Source organism: Taudactylus pleione, unplaced genomic scaffold (assembly GCF_031769625.1).
Source record: "Taudactylus pleione unplaced genomic scaffold, aTauple2 ptg000191l, whole genome shotgun sequence".
In the NCBI taxonomy this organism is placed as follows: Eukaryota; Metazoa; Chordata; class Amphibia; order Anura; family Myobatrachidae; genus Taudactylus; species Taudactylus pleione.
This window is the reverse complement of record NW_028284593.1, coordinates 4,032,574-4,052,794: the sequence shown is the minus strand read 5'-3', so window position 1 is coordinate 4,052,794 and position 20,221 is coordinate 4,032,574. Positions and strand designations below refer to the sequence as shown.

Here is a 20,221-nt window from a genome sequence, read left to right as displayed (position 1 = left end):
CATGTGTCTGCATTGTCCGTGTGGTTTCAGCGACGGATTGCTACTCTACCGGATGTTCACACCTTTTTCCAGGGTGTTCTCAGGATACAGCCTCCCTTCGTGCCTCCTGTGGCTCCTTGGGACTTGGCGGTGGTGCTACGGGTCTTGCAGGGTCATCTTTTTGAGCCACTTGAGGCGGTGGACCTCAAGTGGCTGACGTTCAAGACCGTTTTTCTCCTAGCAATTGCTTCTGCCAGGAGGGTGTCAGAGTTGGGGGCGCTTTCCTGTCGCCCTCCTTTTCTGATTTTTCATCAGGACAGAGCGGTGCTCCGCACTCGTCCTGAGTTTTTGCCCAAAGTGGTCTCGAAGTTCCACATTAATCAGGAACTTGTTGTGCCAGCTTTTCAGTCGCCTGATCTTTCAGCTGGTGAGGCTTCCTTAGATGTAGTCCGGGCACTTAGAATCTATGTGGATCGGACTGCTTCGGTTAGGAAGTCGGATTCTTTGTTTGTCCTCTTCGGTTTTCACAAGAGGGGTTGGCCTGCCAACAAGCAAACGTTAGCCCGTTGGCTTCGTTCCGTTATTTGTGAGGCTTATGCACAGGAGGGTTTACCTGTGCCAGCCTCTGTTAAGGCTCATTCCACTCGTTCTGTGGGTCCCTCTTGGGCTGCTAGACGTGGCGCCTCCGCTGTTCAGCTGTGTAAGGCGGCCACTTGGTCTTCAATTCAAACATTTTTGAGGTTCTATGCGTTTGACACCTTCGCCTCTCAGGATGCATCCTTCGGGCGCCGGGTACTCCTTTCAGCACAGGAGCGTCCCCGCCCTTAGTTGAACTGCTTTGGGACATCCCCGAGGTCAACCCTGTGGACCCCCTATGGACCCTGAAGTAGAGAATATGAACTTACCTTTGTTATCTCTGTTTCTACGAAGTCCATAGGGTCCACAGGGCGCCCGCCCTGACGCACCTGGCTTCAAATGGGCTGTGTGGCTGGTCACCGGTTTTCCGTCTCCCATTTCTGTGAGTATGGTTTCTTGTGTGTTCCAGTCTTCCTTCTCTCTGTTTAGTCTCCTCCTCCGGCCTTAGCTGCTTACCAACTGAGGTGCCTGTGGCCGGGGCGGGGTATAGAGGAGGACGGACCCAAGTGCATCCTGGGAGCAGCAAAGCTTTAACTGCGTAGTGCCCATGGATCCAGATCCAGCTATACCCCAAGGTCAACCCTGTGGACCCTATGGACTTCGTAGAAACAGAGATAACAAAGGTAAGTTCTTACCATATCTCTTGTTATATACATATAGGGTGTTTTTGCACTGCAATCAGCCTGTGGTCTATTTAGGGAAATGCGATCTCCTTACTAAAAAAAAAAAATGCGATAATTTGAGCTTGGAGGATAATTTTGTGAATTTTCCTTCAATTTATTTTTAGTATATTTAGGTGATACTAAAATGGTGTGAAAACACCTGTTTTCACACTATTTTAGTTAAGATATTAATAAATATGCCTGTGAAGGTAGGCAGAGTGAAAAAAATTATGCAAGCAGGTCTGTTGCACTTATGGATCATGGGCACATCCCTAATCAGCTGAGCATGTGCAATATCTTTAAAAATATTCCACTGTAAAGAAGGTTAAAAGTAGAGATGTGGCTACTAAAGCTAGGACCAAACTCATTCAGGAACTCTCAGAGCAAATAAGGTCTCTTGTTCTAAAACATAAACACTCAGGGTCACCTATGGATTTATCCACTCTCTTCCGCTAGAGGTGAATTGAGCTTACTTTTGGTTGCTAGGCCGAGAACAGTCTAAATTGGCTCAACCAATCTTTCTATGAGAAAGGGTCAAAGCCGACAGGCTTCTGGTCACCAGGCTGCTGTCTAAACTGGCACACTGTAATGTTCTTTCCATTCAATCCTCTACGGGACAAATATCTTGTAATCCCAGACTCATCACTGAGGCCTTTTTTAAGTTTTTATGATAAATGCTTTTGGATCCTCCCAGGTCTCTCCTGGCTTTGTGGTGGAGATTCAGGACTTCCTCTCAAACTGCCAACTCCCCCTCTTGTCTCCAGAAACAGCTTCTGCACTGGATGCTGAGATCTTGGAGGAGGAGGTCGCCACCGCCATCAAAACTCTAAAGACTAATAAAGCGCCAGGCTCTGATGGCTTCACTGCTAGTTATTACAAGACCTTCCAACAGCAACTTAAGGTGCATACACACTAGACGATATGCTCCCTGAGCGATATCGTCTAGTGTGTCCCCGGCAGGCTGTGCTCAATGTCGTTCATGACATTGAGCACAGCCGCTGAACGATATAATTAGCGATATCGTTCAGCGCCGGGCTCTCTCCCCCTTTCCCTGACATGCAGCAACCTGACGAGATCGTCAGGTTGGCCTGCATGTCAGCCCGATGAACGATGATGACGAACGACCCGCGGGAACGTGCGTCGTCGTTATCGTTCATCTTTTTGGGCTTAAAAATGGACGATAAAGTGGACGACTGAACGATAACGATATCGTTATCGTTCAGTCGTCCACTTTAATCGCCCAGTGTGTACGCACCATTATACCCCACTTGTCGATTCTATTTAACAATATTTTGCAAGGCGCTCCCTTTTCTAGCTCAGCTCTTGTGGCCAGGATTATTGTAATACCTATGGATGGTAAAGATACAACAAATTGTGATAATTATAGACCCATATCTTTGCTTAACATTGATATTAAGATATATGTCACAATTCTGGCCTTACATTTAAACAAGGTATTGCCTCAACTTGTACACAATGATCAAGTGGGGTTTGTCCCAGGCAGACAGGCACGGAACAATACAAGGCGCATCATCAGCCATATGCATTTTATAAATTCTCTGCATATTCCTGCTCTTTTGCTTTCCCTGAATGCAGAGAACGCATTTGATAGAATTAGCTGGCCCTTTAAGTTTGAGACTCTTAGGCATTTTGGGTGTGGCAATGACTTCCTCACTGGAGTTCAGGCTCTGTACTCGGACCCATCGGCTAGGGTTCTGTAAATGGGCTAGCTTCCTGTCCATTGCATATTACAAATGGCACTAGACAGGGGTACCCTTTGTCACCCATGATATTTGCCTTAACCATTGAACCCTGGCGGCACGTATCCACACTTCAAATGATACCACGGGGATTAGAGTTGGTGGGTCCGACTATAATATTTTTTTGTTTGCCAATGACATTCTTTCCCTTTCCTCACCCCACACTTTCCTACCAAATCTGTTTTCACTTCTCACTGAATATGGCCATTTGTCAAGCTGTAAAATTAACGGGTCCAAAACCGAAGCCTTGCCCCTACACATACCCTTGGCCCGTCTGTCACTTTTGCAATCCAACTACAAATTCTCATGGCGAGCTACAAAGATCCAATACCTGGGCATGTTTATTACAAGTCATTATAGTGTTCTTTATAAAGAGAACTTTCCCCCTCTGATTTCGTCTACCCAAATGGACCTGCACAGGTGGCAATCTCTTATAATCTCCTGGTTAGGTTGCATAGTGGTCCTAAAAATGAACATCCTCCCACGTCTTCTATACTTATTTCAAACCTTGCCGGTTAAGGTTCCAAAATCAGTTTTAGCTCAATTACATACCTGGTTTCTCAAGATTTGTCTAGAGGAATAATGTGCCTAGAATGGGATTCTCGATACTATGGAGACCAGTGGCGGAGGGGAGAAGAGGTTTCCTGGACATTCACCTATAATATCTTGCCTCTCATTTAAGCCAAGCTATTGCTTGGTTCGCTTCTTCCTCCTCTCTTAGATGGCTCCAGTTGGAGACGGACCTGTGTCATGTTACTTCATTGGCCTTCCAACTACTGATTCCCTCCAGGTCCCCCTACATTAATATGCATCCCATTCTTCACTTTACCCTCACAGTCTTGGGACTACTGTACCCACCATTTCAAACTCCTCTCTTCTCCCTTACCCCTTTATGGGATAATCCTATCGTCCCACCTGGCCAATCCTCATTTCATTCCCATCCCTGGATATATAGAAATATTTGTTTTGCTATAGATGTTTGGGATAACAGTACCTTTATGTCGCTACCTGACAGTGTAACTAAATTCAATTTTGGAGGCTAACCCATTTACATATATTCATATAATGCATTTTATAGCCTCCCTGAATAGTCCCATACCACTCTGCTCTTTGTCTTCTCTAGAATCTCTGTGTTATCACAGGCCCCTAACTCAGGGTATTATATCTGCCACTTGTTTTCTCCTTTTATCGTATAGGCAATTTCTTTTTCCATCGTTTGTACTTCAGTGGGAAAAAGACTTGGGTCTACCACCTGATGAGCAATCGTGGTCTGATATTCATATGTCTATCTCAAAAACATCTTTCAACCTTGGTTAAGGGAAATGCCTATAAGATTTGTTACAGATGGTACTTGGTCCCCACAAGGTTACACAAAATGTTTCCTTCTGTCCACCCTCAGTGCTGGAGAGGTTGTGGCACTGTAGGCTAGGTTATTCACATATGGTGGACATGCCCCAAAAAAGTATTATACTGGGATGTGAATGAAATTTGATAAGTAAAGTGACCAATGTTCCTATAGTTAAAGACCCCTGGTCTTTTCTCTTGGGTCTACCAATTACCGTACTATAGGCCTGATGATACTGTATCAGAACCTCTATATACCCCTGCCTATACCTTCTAATATCCTACCTATAAACCTCTAAGGATGACGCTAATTTGTGTACGCCGTCATACAGTAAATAAAGACTTAAGACCTGGAATCTGTGGTTCCAAAGCACAAGTATTATTCAGGTAAAAGTACAGTCAGTTACACGCTATTGATCCAGACACAATTCGGCGCAAAGGAATTATACAGACCCAAGTACAGTATACATACGCAGCGCTTCCGGACCAGATGTTAGGCATCAGCAAGAAACCCCTCGTCTATCAGCATTCAGCACAAAGACTAAAAACCTAGTGTTGGAGCACACATATATACCCCCCAGAAATAGACAACACAATAGAGAAGTTTATTGCTGATGCCATTGGTCCTCAAGGGGGAAGCATCTGTTACAGAGCATTCAACAGGCTGATTCAAATAGACTCAACCCAGCCTCCAACAACTGGGGGTCTCTGCCCTCCCGCCCCATGCAACAGCCTAACAGTTATTTATATCATATACATTTTTTCTCTGCGGTCCATAACTCGAGAATGCATGATGTGATCTCCCCACCGATATCAGCGGAATACTGTGGAAAGAGTACGCATCAGTACAAAACCAAACACGGCTTACTTAGCATGTATAAAAACTTAGTTACCAAACAATCTTTATTTCATAGCATTTATACTAAATGAACAAACTAAAACTTATACCTTAAAGCTTATGGACCCTTGTATGTGAATATGTAATGTGTGAGTATACGGGGTTTGATATAAAGATGCTAGTTAACTGGGGACAGATGCGTGCGCATTTAGCTAATAAAACAGTGTTTTCATACAAGGTCTTATGCATTCGCTAATATGCGATTAGTTACCAGCGCAATTGTGCGTATTAATGTGTGTATGAAAAATGGTGCACTTAAATCTCACTAAGTGAACACCTAGCAGTGTGGAATGCTGAGCCATACAGTTCCACACGCCCCCTCTCAGCAGCCCCCACCTTTCCCACTCTTGTGTGAATGCAAATGTGTTAGCCCAAGCTGTGAAGCTGGGGCCATCCTGTCTGGGTGTGGGACTAAAACCTGTTTAGGATTCAGACAAATCCAATTGTGTAGATCAATGCCTGAATTATATTACAATTGCCACAACTATACTTGTCTGCATACAGGGATTCCCAATTTGTATGTAAAAACACTCATTGTCTATTCTATTTACTTTTTCTCAGGAAGCTGTTCTTCCAGTTGCCCTTGGTAGATTATCAAAAACATTGCCATCTGTACTTAGCTTGTGAGTTGTAACTTAAAATGGCGCTGGTCACAAAATGGCGTCTTGTAGATTCTTGTTTCTAAAATGGAGTCTAGCTGCCATTCGCAAGATAGCGTCGTGCACGCTTCAATTTTAAACTGATCTTGTCTCAGCCAATTATCCAGCTTTGACAGGCCTGATTCATTACGGATCACAACTGTGAAAGCAGTAGTGATTACACACGCAGTTCAACTGCGATAGTATGCTAATCCATTGCGATCGCTATGCCGCCACAGCATTACACATGGACGCCTACCTTATCTTACACACATCCATAATGTTTAGCAATACTGCATAGCCATCGGTACAATCAAGTACAATCGCAGCCTCACGCACACTTGCAAAAAGTCTGACCTTACTCAGGAATTGGTAACTTCATCGCACGTTATGAGTCCTCAGGCATCGCAGTGGCTAATAATATGCATGCTCCTGCAACAACGTTCAAATGCACTGGCACGCCGATTGCGTGCATTTTAGCAACTGCGATCCTTGCTGAATCAGGCCCTAGATACTATCGCCAATAAGCTGTTGTTTCATATATTAAATGCAGCCAGATGCCTAATTTCATTACATTGGAAACGTTTGGAGGCCCCTTCTCTTCGCCTAATTATTGATAAAGTTTGGTACCTGGGGAGTATGGAGAAGATTACCGCATATCTCAATAATAGATCCTTTAGATTACTACAGATTTGGGACCCGTGGTAGCGCTTTCAAAATCCCTCACATGGGACCTCATTCAGAGTCTCTCGTAAGCGGCCGCTTGCTCGTACGCAGCCGATGTTCCCAAACCGCGCATGCGTACGGTTCGTTGTGCGCATGTGCGTACGAGCCCTTGCTAGACAAAATACTGTCACTTGTACGGCTAGTGAGCCGGAAGTGGCTCCCGAAAGTTGATTGACATGAAAGGCCGTTTGTGGATGTGGATTGGTGTGGTGTTCTGAAAACGCAGGCATGCCTCAGCATTCAAACACCGTTTTAGGGGTGTCCATACATTACCTGCTACGAGCAACATAGAAGGCCGGAAGTAGTAAAACGTCACTCTGCGAGCAGGTTCGAGGCCTGGCTGATCATGCAGCTTGAGGTAGGGTATGTGCTCCCACAAGCCCCAGAGTCCAATCGATACTAGCTAATGTAACTGATGTTAGGAGTGATGTTTCTATTTGGAACCACACAATGCAAGCAGCTAATAATCATTTGATGTTGCTAATAACAGTGCTAATTGGCTGGTCAATTCCGTTACGTTTGCATTTGCGAATAATCCTAATACTTTCAATTTATAGGGATGCCTTAGGAAACTTCTTTTTTGTCTAATTAGTTACGTAACTAGCATTATTTACCCAGCACCAGTGTTTTCCTATCCAATGGCTGTTTTCATCCTTTATTAACCATGTATATTTTGCAAAGTCATTTCAGGTGTTTTTTGTTTTAAAACATTTTTGTTTATTTTGGATTTTGCATTTCACACATGCACATTTTCAGGCATTTTCAAACATGCCTTAAAAAAATAAAGATAAAAAAAATAAACCGAGAAAGGAGATGGAGGTATGGGTGACCAGAAATATGGGGACTGCCCATTAACGGGTGAAGGTCGAGATAGCCAGGGCTATTTGCGGCGTTTTGTACGGCTCGGCTGAAGAGGCTTTTTCGGAACAGTCGACTGGCGTGTAACACGCCGACTGGCCTGGCCAGAGCTTGATGGAATTGGCTCTGGCCTAGGCATAGTGCTCACCATACTTTGGGGGGTGGCTGTTGGGCTGCCAGAGGCAGTGGTCCTTGGTGGAATTGGAGGAAGGGAGGCTCGCTTCATCATAGCAATTCTGTTTGCCTGCTCCTGGGCATCAGCCACCTGAATCTGGGCCGCAGCACATGTCTCCAGGGCCTCCGCCACCCTCAGCAATCTGCCATCTATCCTCACCAGAGTGGTCTCCATCCTCAGGAGAACAGATGTATTCCCCTGAGTCTGGTCAACCAACTCGGTGAGGAGAGACAATGGTTGGGCGGGTGGTGCCCCAGGAGTAGGTTCCGCAGGGTCCCCAGATGGAGAAATTGGCTCATCCCCTGCAGAGCCTCCATATGTACTGGGCCCAGCCATCACCTCAGGAGCAGGCACTTCCTCCTCGGGTTCTGTAAATAAAGAAAATGAATATACAATTGTTTTTTAGTTTTGTAAGCCACAAATGTGTTTGCTTTGTGCGGGCTGTTTGCTAAATAATAATTACCTTCTCTGACATGTGGAGCGTTAAAGTCGGCCATGTCAGTGTCCATATTGGACACGCCGACTATCTCCTCTTCCTCCATACACCCCTGAACTATCTGCTCCAAAGGTGTTAATGTGAGCTCCTCAGGGGTGGGACCACCACCTGTCCCCGTGGCATGGTCTGCCCTATTTCCTAGCTTCTTCTTCAGCCGATATTTGAAGTTCGTCCATCTGGCAATGTTTTGAGTTAATTTAGTTGTGTAATTAATGTTACATTTTACACTTAGATTCGTAAACCACATTCACACTAGCAATTCTGTACCTTCTGCGAACATCCCAATTGGATCTGGGAATGTTCCCCGCAACATTGACAGCCCTGGCTATCTCATCCCATATCCTGTCCTTTTGTCCAGCCCCCATATTTCTTGGTGCATGGACAATATTGTCCATGCACATAGTCACCAATACCTCCCTCTCCTTCCTCAAAAATGGAGGCTTCCTTGTCCTCTGGCGACTTGTGCCAGGCTCCTCCTCAGTGTGACTGTGTTGAGGTTCTCCACCTATAACATGGAATTTAGAAATTAACTTTGTGATGCATGTGTAATTATTACTCTTTTGTTTTAGTGTCAATTGCAAACATTGTTAAACAAACTTACTTAATAGTTCTTGGCTAGGGTTTGCATGTTTCTCTGTATCCATGTTGGCAAAGAATGAGAAAGCATGAGTACTAGTGTTGGTTTGAGTCATATTTATAAATGTGAACGCATCATGGATTGGTTGGGCGTGCATCCATGTTTGACTACGCATAATGCACACCTTTCCTTCATTAATCATTAAATGCGGTAGTATGATGAGATGTGAATGCATCAAGGATTGGTTGGGCGTGCATCCATGTTGCATGCATCCATGTTTGACTACGCATAATGCACACCTTTCCTTCGTTAATCATTACATCCTTGATTTGTGTCCCTATTTAAGGTTCACCTAAATGGGCCATTACTTGTGCGTTATTGTTGGTTGGCTGGTGTTTGTTGTTTGGTGGAGTTTTTGCACAATACATTGTTGGCTTGAGAGTCTGGTAAGTGTATCTGAGTCCTGCAAGCATCAGTCCATTGTGGGCCTGACATATTTTCCAGTAAGTGTTGTTTTTTTTTTTTTTTTTTTTAATTTATATTAATGTAGTTTTGGTTGTTGGATTTTTTGGCCATTGGGATTAAACCGGCCCACTTTTTCATGGTTCCAGGTAAGTGTATCTGAGTCCTGCAAGCATCAGTCCATTGTGGTCCTGACATGTTTTCCAGTAAGTGTTGTTTTTTTATTGTTTTTTTTTTATTTTATTTTATATTAATGTAGTTTTGGTCGTCGGATTTATTGGCCATTGTGTTTTTTCCGGCCCACTTTTTCGTGGTTCCAGGTAAGTGTATCTGAGTCCTGCAAGCATCTGTATTTTGGTTGTGGGCCTAACCATATTTTTTTGGATCTTTTGTTTCATTTGTTTTCCCTTCTGTTTTTTTTCACTAATTTAAAAGTATTTTATATATGTTTTGCGTAAACATCATTTATTGTATTAATTAGAAATACTGACATGTTTTTGTTTTGTTTTTTTTAAACATACAACACTTGTAGGTGGAAGTCAAGATGGCCCTACCCAACCCTGTAAGAAACTGCATCATTCTGACTAAGTTAAGTTTTTGTTTATTTTTAAACACTTTCAGTATCATCCAAACTAATTTTTGACAACACACATTTCAGAGAGTCGTATGAGAGCTCATCCTCTCCATGCTACAAAACCCCTACCTACCTGGTCTTCCTCCTCGGCATAGGCATAGGAGGCATGCAAGGCCCCAGATATATCGAACACGGGTCACCCTTTTTGGAATGCCAGATGATGTGGTGTTAACTTACCGCTTCCCACCCACCATTATCCTAGCTACTCTTTCAATAATAAAGAGTGATCTAGAAAGTCAAATTCACATTCCTACATCAATACCACCACTAACCCAGTTGCTGGCGGTGTTATATTTCTGCGCCTCAGGGTCCTTCCAGACCACTGTGGGTCTGGTGGGCGCCATTTCCCAGCCATAATTTTCAAGGATCCTGCTGCATGTGCTAGATGCTTTTTTTAAGCATATTGCACAATTTATAGTATGCCTTTGGATATGGAAGCCCTTGGTGTGGTCAAGCAGCAGTTTATGGACATTGCCAGCTTTTCACACGTCATAGGGGTAGTGGATGGCACTCACATAGCACTTCAGCCTCCAGCATTGAAGGAACATATCTATAGAAATCGAAAACATTACCATTCCATGAATGTGATGGTGCTATGTGATGCCTCCCTCCAGATCCTCTCCCTGAATTCCAAATTTCCTGGAAGTTCACATGACGCATTTGTGATACAGCATTCAGGGATTTGGCGCAAATTAGCCACACTGCAAGCTGGTGACACGTGGCTTCTGGGTAAGTGAAACCTGGGTATGTGTTTATAAAAAGAAGTGAATGTTAGTGTTTTAGGAGGTAATTTATTACTCTGTATCCTTTCCTGCAGGCGACAGTGGATATCCTTGCATGCACTAGCTGCTGACTCCTTATTTGGCCCCCACACCAGGGCCACAAACACAATATAATGCCGCGTTTACTGCCACCAGGCAGGTGGTGGAGCACTGTATTGGCCTTTTAAAGGGGCGATTCAGATGTCTCCACCACTCTGGTGGCACCCTAATGTATTTGCCTGTTATGGTTTTGAGGATCGTGGTCCTGTGTGGGATATTTCATAACATCGCCATAAGGAGTCGAGTACCAATGCAGCCAGAGGATGCCTTGCCAGAGGATGGCCCCCAGGAGGTAGGTGGTGTGAGACTGTCCAGGGGGGCCATATGCAATTATGTGTTGCTCATTTTTTCAGGTATGTTTTTCTTTTTTTAAAACAAATTTTGTATTACTTATCATTTTCTGCATTTCTTATTTGCTGATTTTCAATGTTTGACTTTGAATTTTAGCCCATGTCTGTTACTAATTTTTTTTTCCTTCTCCATACCACAATTTTAAAATCTTAAAAACATGACCATCACTTTGACAATACCCTTGTCTGTATTAATACAACCAAAAACAATTTTGCTGGATTGGACCACCATGTGAATGTCCATTTGGAACAGTTCGTGGTTTTGTTTTGAGCAACGTTTATTTTGTGAATGTCCTTGTGTTTGTATATTTTGTGGACTTTTTTATGTGTGTTTGGGCTGTTTAAGAAACAAATAAATGTTATATATTTACACCATATACATTGTTCTATTTTTAAATTTTATTTAAAAATAGGACCACCACTTAAACCATGTGGCCAAAAAATGTGTGTGGCCTGTAATATGTTTGTATTTATTTGCACAAGTGGGTTTTTGTCTATAGTTGAGTTGATACAAATGTAGAAACCACAAACCAATAACATGCCACACATTAAATCAAGGTTCTAAAACATATGTCACACTGATTTCCAGTAATACCCTGATGTATTTATGTGTACACATTTAAACAAATTGTTTATGCTCCTTTTTTTGGGGGGGGGGATTCCAATGATGGCAAACATTACTAGTATAAACACGTGTTACCCAAAAAATTTAAAAAATGCTGATCCTACTAACCATAGAATTGTTTAAGTATGTGTAAATCTGACAAAGAAAAACTACGTGAAGTAATGCTCAATAAAAAAATTATCCATTTTTAAACCAGGATTCAACACTTCATTTTGCAGAATATTGTAGACCAAGGTAGTTTTTTAACAAAGTTTAATTGTATAACAAAAAAAAAAATAACCAAAAAAAATCACACATCACGCTGCTCCAAGGCGACAAGGATTCTGGCAAAACATGTGTCCACATGGGTGAAATACACCCTGGCCAGACGAATTTCCTCAATGAGGACACGATTCAGCATATTGGGATCTGTAGAGATTAGATAAAAGATTTATTAGCTAAACCTTTGAATTATAACAACAAAAACATTGTAAAGTACTACTTTCTTATATGCCCTACAAAGTGTGGGAGGCACAATGTAGTTGAGGCCTACACAAACAAAATCCAAAACATACAAACAGGCATGGGCCATTTGTTGGCCTATCAAATGAACAAAACAAGGCCAGGGACTTATGCACATTGTAGCAATGTTTTGTGGTTTTACATTTCAACAACATAATACAGATGTAATCTAAAAATATTTATAAATGAAAATAGATACACTGAAATATATATTTTGAATCTAAAAAACATGGCCTCTACTTAAAGGGCCAGATAAAAGAGGGGATACCAATATATGTTGCTTATTAACTAATACATAGTAAAGTGTTAATATTTGATTATGTTTAAAACCCTATCAGATACACAAGTCCTGTGTTGGCCTGTGGCATGGCATAGATGAGATTATGGCTCCTTTTTTGCTTAATAATTTGCAAACGAACATTGAGAGTGTTGTTACAAACAAACATTGCAAAAATCAACAAGGTATTAGACTTATGTTTTACGAAAACAACTAAACACTGTTTTATTTTTAAGGGCCAATTACAGTGTACACCATAAAGTTTATACTACTAATTTGTCAAAACAACAGGGAATAGTAGTGAACATATGATGATGCTGGGCCAAATAGTGTTTGGCTTTACAATACAAATGAACTCTGTGTAAAGGGTTCACGGTTACGTACAATTATGGACGACTGTGTCGACATTTGTGACTTTGAAATGTTCCCTAGTTTAACCACACAAAAACACAACACTAAATATATGCATCAACATGCAGCTAAACAAAGATTCACTTCTCATTGTTGAAATTTCTTAACACATTTGTTCATAGGGTTATCATTGCTTTTAAAAAAACCTTCATTTCCAACCTTGAGCAATGTCACATTTGAAACATTACAACATCAATACATACAAACCAGATGTTGGTTCACATGATTACTTTTCAAAATTTAAATCAAATTAAAAAAAAACAAGGGCCGGATTTCAAATAATTAGATAGTCAACCTTAGCAACACTACCATGTAGACCTACACACATACATCCTATTTACATTAGGTCACATATTTAAGTTAAAAAAACAGTTAAAGTACACATTACCTGGAATCCGTGCCAGGGAAGGTGAAGACTGTTCTTCCATAGGGGGAAGGGAGGGAGGGGAAATGGACTCAAAGTCTGCATAGGGAGGGGTGATTTGGGAGGAGGCATCAAGGTCGGGAGTGGTGATTTGGGATGAGTGGGCAAGGGAGGGAGGGTTACTTGGGGAGTATTTTGCAAGGGAGGGAAGGCTGAGTTGTTCCTGTTGGGAAGGGGAGGGGTTTGGAGGGGTGTTTGAATCCACATTTCGGCGTATTCTGCGCTGCAGTCTCCGTCTCGGCTGTTGGCCTATGAAGTGAGACATTTCTTAAGCATCTAAGATTTTTAAGCATTTCCATTGAAAACACCACTAAATTGGCATACAACCTTAAATAAGTAATTGGAATATGTGCATTTTATGAAAATATTGCATACTGACAATTATATAAAGTACAGTAGGCCCATACTGTACTATAGGTACAACATACATTACTGCTTGTTACCATATTTGTGTAAACATCTAATACATGTATATATTTACAACAACAAAAAAAGCTAATCCATACTTACGCATACGTATGTGCGCATGCAGATTGGCCAAAAGCAAGGGCGAACGTCGCAGTGAATCCGACCAGCGGCGTTCAAGCTGGGCGATATTGCGGCGGAAGCTTAAGAACGGAGGTGCTGATGAATTTCCGCGTAGGCCTGCCGTTTAACACGGTTGGATATGGGGGAGTCCAAACTGGCAAGCTGCCTGTCCAGCACACTCACCAGAATGGTCAGCTCCCGACGTGTAAATGCTGCGGCTCTCATGATGGCAATGGCAGGTTTTACAGTAAACACAAAATATACATGGGTGGCATTAAAAATGATTGGCTACAAATTTTTCATATTTTACATATACTAACTTTGATTGGACAATGCATTAATCATGTTACTAAAATAAAAATAAATATTGCCATATCTGATTGGCTCAAGCCGTTTATGTGCACTTGCAAAGTGAACAGGGAAAATTAAACAAACTTACAATAATATAGTACTTTACAACATGCATTTAACAACATCAGAACATTAGGAAGCAATAAACAAACTTTTAACTGATAAAATAAAAACACGCTTTAGCATTAAAACAACAGCATTAACTAAATGACGTTTGAACAATAAAGTTTATTGACAAATTGAAAGAGGGGAGAAAAAAAGTTCAACAACACTTTAGCTCACTAATTACATAATTCACAACAAGCAATTAACAAGCTGATCGATAGACCATGGAAACAATACATGTGTGCAGCAACACAACACATGCGGCCGCAACCATCAGAACAAAATTAACATACAACGACTGACAATGACTGACTCGATCATTAGCTTCTATCACTCGCTAGCTAGAGGAGGTGCATTGGTCACGAATGGGCGTCACATTGGTTGCGGGCGACTGCCCGTGCGAGTGTTAACATTTTGATTTTCTCTCTCGCTGGTCGTACGAGCGAGCGGCCGCTTGCGAGAGACTCTGAATGAGGTCCATAGTCCTTATTCACCTGGTGGTCTTTCAGCCCTTCTGTTATGACCATTTTGTGTGCTTATGAGTACCCTTTTAATTCTGCATTAGTACCATATACTATTCTTCCATACTTTTTTAAGACACTATATCAGCAGCCCACCCCCTCTACCTTTTGTTTTTTATTCTTGCTCTGTCTTCACTGCAACTATTTCTAATAATTTATTTCCAATATATTTCTATATTGTACATGTTTGTTTACTTCTGTTAGTAGTAATGTTGAAAACAGTATCGCTATTATACACTTCAGATGTATACCCAACACTATAACGTTTCTTTATTCTCATCTGGATGTTTATGATGTTATTGTCTCTCGCATCTTAAATTATAAATAAACCATTTAAAAAGCAAAAGTAGAGATGTGCGGGGTCAAATTCCTGGAATCCGAACACTCCCAAATGAAGGGAGTCAGACCGAGCCCCGGCTCTAGTCTTCCCGCCAAGCTTGAACCCAAAACGAGGAAAAACGTCAACTACCTGGCAACATCACCATTTCTATAAACACGAACTTTAGTAAATATACCCCTAAGTCTACATGTGTCACCTTTAAAACAGGAAAAGCAGTTCACCAAACAAATCTAAGGCTGAAGAAAAACTGTGGGCCTGATTCAGAGATGGACGCTAATGCGATTTCAGCTGCGATTTTGTACACAATGCAGCTGTGAATATATGCTAATACTCCAAATATCACCCAAGCATAGGGATGCCCACTGCTGCCTTCTTACCTGCATATGATGTTGCTTACCTGTGTAAATATCGATAACATTGATGCACATTGAGAAGCCATCTTGCCCTTGCAGCAGGTCTAACCAGCCACAAACACTGCAGCTATCCCAATACACAGAGGGCTCTCATGCTTTGTATGCAATTGCAATGGCTAATTTATGCACGCCCATGAAAGAGCATTCAAATGTACAGACACGCCTACATTTTTCTGACCACCTACCTGTTACCACCCCAAAACGCTGACAACCTGTCACTCACTTTATGCTGGATTCCTCTGTGCATCTGTAATCGCAATGTGATTGCTGCGCACACGCAGTGCGGCTTACAAACAGTCGCTCGATCTGTGTAAAAAATCGCCATTGCATCCATCTCTGAATCAGGCCCTCTGTGTTCTCAAACTTCACAAATCCCTGAGGAGAGTCTTAAGCTGGCCACACACTAGACCAACTTACATCCAACCAACTAATTGATTGATTGGAATGAAAATCTGGTAAGGGATGAAAGCAAATGACAATCAGCAATTTGCTCCCAAACACCGGAAAATGGACTAAAAACTGTTGTTTGAACAAATTGTTTAGGTTAAACATTTAACAAACTTGTCTGAACAACCATTTTCATCTGTTTTCTGGCATTTAGGAGCAAATTGCTGATCATCATTTACTCCCATATGTTACCAGATTTTCATTCCAACCAATCAACTAGTTGGCTGGTTGGATGGAAGTTGGTCTAGTGTGTGGCCAGCTTAAGTGTGTCCACAAGTGCTATGTATATCTGCCATTTCTGACATTGGGCCTGATTCAGCAAAGATCGCAGTTGCTTATATGCACACAATTGGCCGATTATTTTGCACTGTGCAGTTTACGCATCACAGTGCGCAAACCAGACGCTGCAATCGGGACTGCAATCACAGAGGATACGCAGACCCATAGCAGAGTGATTGACAGGAAGTGCCATTTGTGGGTGGTGACAGGGGGGTGGTTGTGCGAAAGCAGGCATGGCAGTCGGTTTCAATGCCATTGCATGGGCGTGCATAAATTAGCCACTGCGATACCAGATGCAGCCTGAGGTCTCAGCATGCGCAGAAGTAAGCAATTCCTGAGTGAGGTCTGACCTGTCTTAACTGCGTATGGGTCCGATGTTACTCAATATTACAGATTGTTTAGCTATGTTGTCAAAGTGTACGGATGTAAGTAAGAGGAAGTGGGCATCCTTATATTAGGTTGAGATCACAATGTGATTGCAAACATTTGCATATCACTGCTGATATTAGCAACTGCGTTGTGTGCGTATGAGCAGAATATGCTGAATCAAGCCCATTGTACTCTCCTTCCACTATTTGCTGACATAGAAATTGAAGATGCTACTGTGGAAGTGCCACAGTATATAAGAATACCACTGTGTTGACTGGGCAAAAGACCAAAAAAGCCACCTCTTTTGTGTGGATTTTTTTTACCTAAATCCTGACAACATTTGTCAAGCCATCTGTACCATTTGTGAAACTGAAGTTGAGGTAGGGACATTAACCATCTAGGAATCTCCTCCCTGTTATGTTATTTGCAGCAAGTTCATGCAAAGTTTTTGGAAAAATCTGGTAAAATAATAAGTAGTCCAGCATCAGCTAGATCCGAGCTCAAGCAATCTCCACCGTCAACACCTTCATCATCAATCTCATTAATGATCAGAGGTAGTCCATTTCGCAAAGACTAGCTGACTCCAATTTGTGAAGGCTAACTGACTCCTCCCAGAAGAATACTTGTGCACTAGGGCTGCAGCTGGGGTTGAGTTTTCATTCCAGAAGTGCACCAAGAAGACTAGTTTCAAACAACAATTGACTGTGAAACAATCTTTTGCAAGAGGAAGCAAGTATGAAAGCTGCCAGCCAGTTGCACAGTGGATCACTGAAGCCATAATGGCTATGCTAGCATTAGATCTGCATCCAATATCTGCCATCAATGCATATGGTTTTAGATAGTCAATTGAGCTCCTGTGTCCCCGTGTCTATTTCATTTTCTAAAAACAGCAATTCCTCACCTGTACCAACGCGGTAAAATAAAACTAGTTCTGGGCCTAGAAAATGCAATTATAACCACTATCCATTTAACCACAGATATGTGGACAAGTGGTAATGGTCAAACGAAAGATTAAATGATTTTGACAGCCCACTGGGTGGGTCTATCACCTTCAGCAGCAGCATTTAACACAATGCCAGCTCATTCACAGGCAGGCTACTCTCTGTATTACCGGCTCCACTAAGAGGCATACTGGTGTCAACCTGTTAGAAAAACTCAGAGATCTCACAGCAAATGGATTACTCCACTAGGACTCTCCTCAGAATTTGTCATTTAAGATAATGCATATAAAATTGTGAGAGCATTACAACTGAGTGGATTTAAACATATCTCATATTTTGCTCACACAATAAACTTGATGGTTCAAATTTAAAAAAAATGAAATGGGCATGCAGGAGATGCTGTCTGTGGATAGAAACATTTCTGAACATTTTTGGCATAATCGCATGTAGAAGATTGTAGCAGCTATAAAAACAGTTAATTTTGCCATGCCACCAACTGAAGCAAGAGGTAGTGGCCAGGTGAAATTCTACCCTTTGTATGCATCGGTGAATGGGGAAACAGCAACAAGCCATACAAAATGCACAACAAACCATGATATAGGGAAAGGAGCGAGACTGTACCTTAGTCCAGCACACTAGAGAATACTCTCTGTTTTATGCAAGCTACTATAACCATTTGAAGCAGTAACTAATGAAGTGAGTTCAGAAACTGCCAGCTTGAGTCAGGTGATACCCTTAATAAAACTACTGGAAAAGCAGCTAGAGGAACTGGAGGAGGAGATGAAACGAAGTGACTCCTCTAAGTATGTTGGACTTGTAGATCAACTTCTTTATTTGCTTCACCAGGACCACAAGTTTGTCAATATCTTGCAATTGGATAACTTAATTTTGGTAACCCTGCTTGAACCTAGGTTTAAGTCATGTATAATGTCATTCTTTCCAACTGACACAGATCTTAAGAGATGCAAAGAGCTCATTGCCAGCAAGTTGTCAGCTCAAATGGCATATGATATGACAACATCTCCTACTTCAGTTTCTCCTTGAAATGCCACTGCAAGGAAAAAATTTACCTATACAAGAGACCCACTGGGGGTGTGGATGATGAGTGAACTCAGCTCACCAAAGTAAAACACCACTTTGACATCTGGTCAGGCTTAAAAGAATTGCCCAAAACTATTGACACCTCTATTGTGATTCAATCTGATACACTAAGCATCAAAAGGATGGGGTATGGTTAATTTAATGGCAATGTCTAAATTAGCAATATCACAGAGTCCTTTTGATTACTTGGAGGAAAAAAAGGATATTTGGAGCCCCTTGTACAAACTAGTTTTGGTGTACTTAAGCTTCCCACCCTCCATTGTGTACTTGGAAAGAGTGTTTAGCACTCTTACTATGTAAGCTACACTTATATAGATCAGTAATGGTACTAATTGTAGCCAAAACATATATATTGTGATAGGATCACTGGTAAAGTGGTCTGTGGCAGGTACATTTGTCCCAGATTCCTGTCTTTTGTGTTTTAAACCCCCAGGAGAAAGTCTGCAGTGTAGCAGGCTTGAGTTTCGGCTTTTTGAAAAGCAGGTTTGGGACCTGGGGGTTGTGGGTGAGAGGAGAGGGAGGGCTCCACCCACGGCCACTGCAGGTTTTGGATCTTGCAGCCTGGTAACAGGCTTGTTAAGGTTTCCACCTGAGAGTGGCCAATATAAGCCTAGTGTGTTGAGGGCTGATTGTCTCACCTGGGAGAGCAGACAGGGAGTTTGCTCAGAGACACTTGGAAAACCTATCTGTGAGTACTGTGCTTTGTTGCTGGCGAGGGCATTAGGCCCTGCCAGGTTCTGGTAGTGAGGGAACTACCTGTGAAGTTAGTGCCCCGACAGGGCTAGGATTTACATTTATGTTTTCTTTATGTTTCTGACATTGTACAATAAAGACTGGCGCCGACCAGCTTGTACTTGCATCCAGACTGGTGTGCTACTTCCCTGCTGCTGTGCGTGTGTGTAAGGAAGGAGTCCTCTACCCAGGAGAGGGACCCCCTAACCTAACTGTGTCACAATATGGTGGAGAATGTGGGCACCCACATACACTGAAGTTGCAGCAAGAGGAAAACTTTCCGTTTAAAAATTAAAGGGACAGACACCCAATTTGTGAGTGTGGAAATAACGCTGTGTCCTTGGAGTCCCATAGAGGAGGCATCAGCCCATGCTCAGAGAGGCAAGGTTCAGCTTCCAACCTACACCCCAGGACAAAATGGAGGACATTATTAAAGCCCTGCTCCAAGCTACAGCAGCTCAGCAGGAATCTACCAGAGCTCAGCAGGAATCTACCAGGGCTCTGCAGGAATCCACCAGGGTGCAACTGTCGGCCTTGGAGACAGCCCAGGGGCAACAACAGGTTGCCATTGAGGAAACCCACCGGGCCTTAGCAGAAAACAGCCAGGCCATAAAAGAGGTGGTACAGCACCTGATCGCCCGGCCCAGAGATGTTGGTACTGGTCCTCCCACTACCACTCACTCCGTACGAGCCAGTCACTTCCTCCAGAAGATGACTTCGGGCGATGATGTGGAGGCCTATCTCACCGCATTTGAAAGAACGGCCGAAAGGGAGAGTTGGCCCAAGGAGCAGTGGGCAAGTCTGGTGGCACCTTTTTTGTCTGGGGAGCCACAAAAGGCC

The 20,221-nt window shown here is 42.5% G+C and overlaps 1 pseudogene; it reads left to right on the top strand.

Annotated features, from left to right (window-relative positions):
* The first annotated feature begins 1,474 nt into the window (after positions 1-1,474).
* Positions 1,475-20,221, top strand: part of LOC148519314 (NEDD4-like E3 ubiquitin-protein ligase WWP2) — a 41,327-nt pseudogene continuing 22,580 nt past the window's right edge.